Source organism: Grus americana, unplaced genomic scaffold, assembly GCF_028858705.1.
Source record: "Grus americana isolate bGruAme1 unplaced genomic scaffold, bGruAme1.mat scaffold_476, whole genome shotgun sequence".
Taxonomy (NCBI): Eukaryota; Metazoa; Chordata; class Aves; order Gruiformes; family Gruidae; genus Grus; species Grus americana.
The window spans coordinates 69,643-75,642 of record NW_026561737.1 but is presented as its reverse complement, the minus strand read 5'-3'; positions in this window follow the sequence as shown (position 1 = coordinate 75,642).

The following is a 6,000-nucleotide window of genomic DNA, read 5'->3' as shown; positions in this document are numbered from 1 at the left end:
TATACCAACCTTGCTCTTACTTGAGCATCTTCCTACCCTTACTGATATCTCTCCATCCTCATGGGCTGTTTGTTGAAATACAAAGCTTTGGCTAATCCAGACTCATTCTGGGTGGCCTCTTGTACCACAGCACTGGGCCTGTTCTATGAGCATTGGGGGGACTGCAGGGAGCCACACTGGGAGCACGGGGGAAACACTGGGAGCACTATCACTGCACTGGGAGCTGTACAGAAGTACTGGGGAGATATCCGGAGCATTGAGTGAGCCAGTAATCAGCCCAGAGAGCACTGGGAGCACTGTGTGGCACTGGGAGAGGTAGTGGGAGCACTTGGGTGAGCTAGGCGAGGCACTGGGACCATGGCAGCCACACTGGAGAAGCACTGTGGCATCACTGGGAGCACTGGGAGTGAGCCAAGGAGCCACAGTGAAAGAACTGGGGTGGCAGTATAAGCCATACTGGGAGCACTGGGTGGATTTGGGAGCACTATGGCTGCACTGGTAACACTGGGGCGGCAGTGGGAGTACTGAAGAGACCCAGTGAGTGGCAATGGCGCAGCACTGGGAGCACCGAGGGGAGCCAGGGAGCCACGCTGGGAGCACTGGTGTGGAACCAGGAGCACTGCAGGGAGCCAGGGAGCTGCTCTGGGAGTACTGGGGCAGCACTGGGAGAACCGGGGCAGCACTCTGATCCTCACTGGCAGCACTGGAGTGTCACTGGGAGGACTTCTCACCTCTGTGCCTGGCAAGATCATGGAGCGGATCCTCCTGGGAACTGTGCTCAGGCACATGGAAAACCAGGAGGTGATTGGTGACAGCCACCATGGCTTCACTAAGGGCAAATCCTGCCTGACAAAGTTGGTGGCCTTCTACGAATGGGGTTACAGCGTTGGTGGATAAGGGACGAGTGACTGACATCACCTACCTGGACTTGTGCAAGGCATTCGACACTGTCCTGCATGACATCCTTGTCTCTAATTGGAGAGACATGGATTCGATGGAGGGACCACTCGGTGGATAAGGATGGATGGTCACACTCAAAAACTTGTGGTCAACGGCTCAATGTCCGAGTGGAGACCAGTGACGAGTGGTGTTCCTCAGCGGTTGGTATTTGGACTGGAACTGTTTAACATCTTTGTTGGTGACATGGACACCTGGATCGAATGCAATCTCAGCAAGTTTGCCGACAACACCAAGCTGTGTGGTGCATTCGACACGGTGGAGGGAATGGATGCCATCCAGAGGGACCTTGACAGGCTGGAGAGGTGGGCCCCTGTGAACCTCATGAAGCTCAACAAGGCCAAGTGCAAGGTCCTGCACATGGGTCGGGGCAATCCCAAGCACAACTACGGGCTGGGTGCAGAATGGATTGAGAGCAGCCCTGAGGAGAGCCTTGGGGAGAGCCCTGAGCCTTGGGCGTGTTGGTGATGAGAAGCTCAACATGAGCCGGCAATGAGCGCCTGCAGCCCAGAAAGCCAACCATGTCCTGGGCTGCATCAAATGCAGCGTGACCAGCAGGTCAAGGGAGGGGACTCTGTCACTCTTCTCTGCTCTCATGAGACCCCACCTGCAGGACTGCGTCCAGCTCTGGGGTCCCCAGTACAAGAAAGACATGGAGCTGTTGGTGTGAGTCCAGAGGAGGCCAGGAAGATGATCAGAGGGCTGGAGCACCTCTCCTGTGAAGACATACTGAGAGAGTTGGGTTTGTTTAGTATAGAGAAGAGAAGGTTCTGGGGAGACCTAATTCTTTCTAGGTCTTCCAGTACCTGAATGGGGCCTACAGGAAAGCTGGAGAGGGACTGTTTATCCGGGAGTGTCGTGATAGGACAAAGGGGAATTGGGTTTAAGCTAAAAGAGGGTAGATTCACACTAGATGTTTGGAAGAAATTCTTCATTGTGAGGGTGGTGAGGCACTGGAACAGGTTGCCCAGAGAAGCTGTGGATGCCCCATCCCTGGATGGTTTGAAGGCCAGGTTGGATGGAGCTTTGGGCAGCCTGGTCTAGTGGAGGGTATCCCTGGCCATGGCAGAGGGGCTGGAACTAGATGACCTTTGAGGTCCCTTCCAAACCCAAGCCATTCTGTGATGATTCTATGATGATTCTAACAGAAGGAGACATTCAGAAAGCTGGTCAAAATCTCCTTTTATGAAGGAAAAAGAAACAAACAAACAAACAACCCCCCCCAACACCAGTTTAGACTTAAACAACAGATGAGCAGAGCTTTAAGTGATGTGGAGGGAAGTGATGCCATCTGTCCCAGGTAAGTTTTTGTACTCCAGTGACAGAACAGAGTGGGGTAAATTCAGTGTTGTAATCACAGTTAGTTCCTTGGCAGGTAGAACTGGTGGAGAATTTTTATTGTCATTCCTGTTCTGTCTAGTGAGAGGGTGAATACAGATTGCGTATAACAGAAAGAATCTCAGAAGATTATGAAAAAGTGAAAGATTTGAAACAGGGAGGAAATACCTTAAGAGAAGAGAAGAGAAGAGAAGAGAAGAGAAGAGAAGAGAAGAGAAGAGAAGAGAAGAGAAGAGAAGAGTTCAAGCTGGAAGGGACCATCTACTCCAACTGCAGAACAGGGCTATAATCACTCAAGCCATTAAAGGTCAAAGGGGCTTTGGATTATTGGGTGTGCAGTCACTGGTGTGTACATGTTCTGGCAGGGGCTTTTCCAAAGGCAACCATCACCTCAGCTGATGTACCTCCAGTGTGAACTTATCCACAGGTCACTGTCCATTTGACTCCTGTTCACACCAGAGTTTTAGCAAGTTCCCTTGCTGCCCACAAAGCTACTCGCTGGTGGGAGCAGAGTGGAGAAAAGAAGAGATGAGATGCCCTGCAGGACTTCATGCTTACAAAGAAGGAAGAGCTGGTCAGAGGTGTAACACTCAGGGGTGAGAAAGTAGAGTGTAGGATCCTGAGAGAAGGGAAGAAGGCCAAGAGCAGGTCTTCAGGAGAGCAGAAGCTGACCTCCTGGCCGCCATGCTTCAAAGAATCCCATGGGATAAGGCCCAGCAGAGAAGAGAGGTGCAGAGAGATGTTTGATGCGCCTAATGCAGAAAGTCAAGAAAAGGTGGCCAGAGGAAGGCATGGATGAGAAAGGAGCTCCTGACAAAAACCAAGCATGCAGAGGAAGCACAGAGAAGGTGGAAGGTGGCTGCCTTCCAGCCTCAATGGTGCTGTGCTGCTGGGCTGGAGAGAGACATTTGTACGTGAGTGTCTGTCTGTACATGGGGGAACTGGGGAGCTGAGGTGATCCTGGGGCCAGCTCCTCTATAGACGGAAGGTCTAAGACCAGCTCCTGGAGGGATCCATGTTGTCTGTGTGTCTACACAGCTATACATTTTCCTCTAATATCACCATGCGTACAAACAGCCCCACCCTCCTTTCTCCTTTCTCCACTGACCCTGGTTTGGTTTGCTTTGCACCCTCCTTTGGTGTTTTGCAGACTCTCTTCATGGCAATTCCTACCTGGGTCTGTAGAGATCTGCAACTCCTCATGCTGTTCTCTTGTGAGAGAGACCTGGAGAAACTCGGGGATTTGGCCAAAAGAAACCTCGTGACGTTGACAAGGAGAATTGGCCAGTCTGGCCTCAGGGAGAAGAACCAACGTGTACATGAGGGCCAGCTGGGACCTGCTGTGCTGAGGAGGGACTCTGAGGAGGAGAAGGGCCTGGCAACTGCAAGGGACACCAGACGAGCCAGGGGTTTCTGCTCACTGTGAGGAAGGCCACTTGCATACGGGGCTGCATTAGGATGAGCACGGTCACCCAGAGCAGGCCAGTTCTTCTGGCCCTTGACACCGCACTGGTAGGGACCCCCACACATGGCTTTGTCCCAGTTCTCGGCTCCCTCTTTTGCTGGAGCTGGGAGGAGCTGGAGAGTGGCCAGAGGAGATGTGGCCAGGTGGAGTTTGGGGCCTTAAGCAGATGGGCTGTGTAGAGGGGCTGAGAGACCTGGGCTTCTTTGGCCCCTTTGCCCAGTGTTGGAGAGGCTCAGGGCAGTCTAGGAGTAGCCTGAGACTGCTTGAAAGGTGGTTTCAGAGATGGTGGAGATTTTCTGAAAACTGGGAAACATCATGAGAAAGAGAAGATGCCACCAAGTGCATCTTGGGAGGTTGAGATGGGACACAAGGAGAAAGAAATGTCCCTGCAAGTGCAGTTCTGTGGTACAAGAGGCCACCCAGCAAGAGTCTGGATCAGTCAGAGCTTTGCATTTCAATGAACAGTCTGTGAGGATGGAGAGATATCAGTAAGGGTGGGAAGACGCTCAGGTGAGACCCAAGTTGGAAAGCAGGCTGGGTGTCAAGAGCCTGCAGGGAAAGAGGTGCAGGTGTGGGACACCATAGGACATCCTGTGGTGGAGACATCTGGGGGCAGTGGTAAGGCTGAAAGCCCCCAACACAGCCAAGGTCTTGGTCTGCTGGGCTGTGGCTGTTCTCTCTGCAGGTGATGCCTGTGAGGAGACATCTTCTCATTAGAGCACCAGGACTTCATTGCCCCCTTGTCACAACCTGTGAGCCTGAGAAAGAGTGTGTGGTAGTCCTGCTCTAGGCATTGCACATCCCCACATCACACTGGCCCAGGAAGAGCCCTGAGCCCTGTGTGTGAGGGACAGGGTCTCCCCTCCCAGGGGCTGGGGGTCAGGGCTTGGCCCTTTGGCTCAATAAAACACACCCAGGATTACTCAGCATCAGAGCCACCTTGCCATTGCCTTTGCCTACCTGTCATCACTGCCTCCACTTGCCTGCTCTAACCAGCCCCAGAGTTGCTTTGTCAGGGATGGCCCTCAGGGGGACCCATTAATGCTCCAAGAAACTGTGGAGTTTGCATCGCACTGTGACTTCTGGAGAGGTTTCATCAGCTTCCTCTCAGGGTCTGAGCTTCATGGACTCATCCCCAAACCCACCAGAGGGGTCATTAACATGCCGCCTTGGGCTGGGCCTCTGCTTCTGGTCTCCTGGGACGGAGGGAGCTCATGGCAAGTGGGCTGTGCTGCAGAGAGACAGCTCTGGCCAGGAGCAGCTCCTCTGCAGAGCCCAGCAGGGCTGAGGGCTCTGCCTGCAGGCACCGAGGGGAGAACAGCGAGGCAGAGAGAGCTTAAAGGCAGTTGGAAATGGGAGGCTTGCTGAGAGCTCAGGGAAGGAGAAATCTTCAGAGCCCTTGACACGGTAAGTCTCTGGGTGCAGGGCAATGCCGATGCGGTTCCTGGAGGCATCTCCTCAAGCTGGCAGAGCCCACAGCTGCTGGGATCTGCCAGGTGGACTCCCTGTGCAGAGGCAAGTTTGAGTGGCTGGGAATGCAGGTGTGCAGGCAGGGGTGCCCAGTTGTGTCCTGCAGAGCAGGGTCCCTGCAGCCCAGGGGCTGTGTGCCGGGGCAGGGACCCTGCCTTCTGCCAGGGTCAGCCCTCAGCCTGCCCGCGGAGCTGCCCAGGGCACTGCAGGGAGAAGCTGTGGGTGGAAGGAGCGACCCCCTGGAAGGGCAGGGCAGGGTCCTTCTGCTCTTGAGAGGGTGCTTTGTTTGTGAGGGCTGATTACAGCTTGAGATTGCCCCTGGGACATTTGCCATGGTACTTCTCAAGGAGCATTGGGATCCCCTTGGGCAGTGCCCTGGTGCCAGGAGGGGTCTGCAGGGCAGAGCTGAGCACACAGAGGGTGGGATGGGCTCTGTGAGCAGGGACAGGGAGGAGAGGTGTGGGCAGAGCACCAGCTCCTGGCAAGGACAGCTCCAGGCAGCAGAGACATGGGCAGGGAGTGGGAGGAAACTGCAGCCAAGCCCTGGGCTAGGCTGCCTTCAGGCTGCTCTCTTGTGGTCCCTCACTCTAGATGTCTGCTGGGCGTTGTCTGCTGAGCAATGAGCTGACTCTGCCTTTAGGACATCCCATCTTCAGGACATCGGACTGTCTGCTTTGCCTGTGCTGCTGGGCTTGGGAGCTGCCCCAGAAGAGCACAGCTGTGCTGTAGGATCCCAGGGAGTGCTGAGCTTTCCCTTGGAGGTCAGTTCT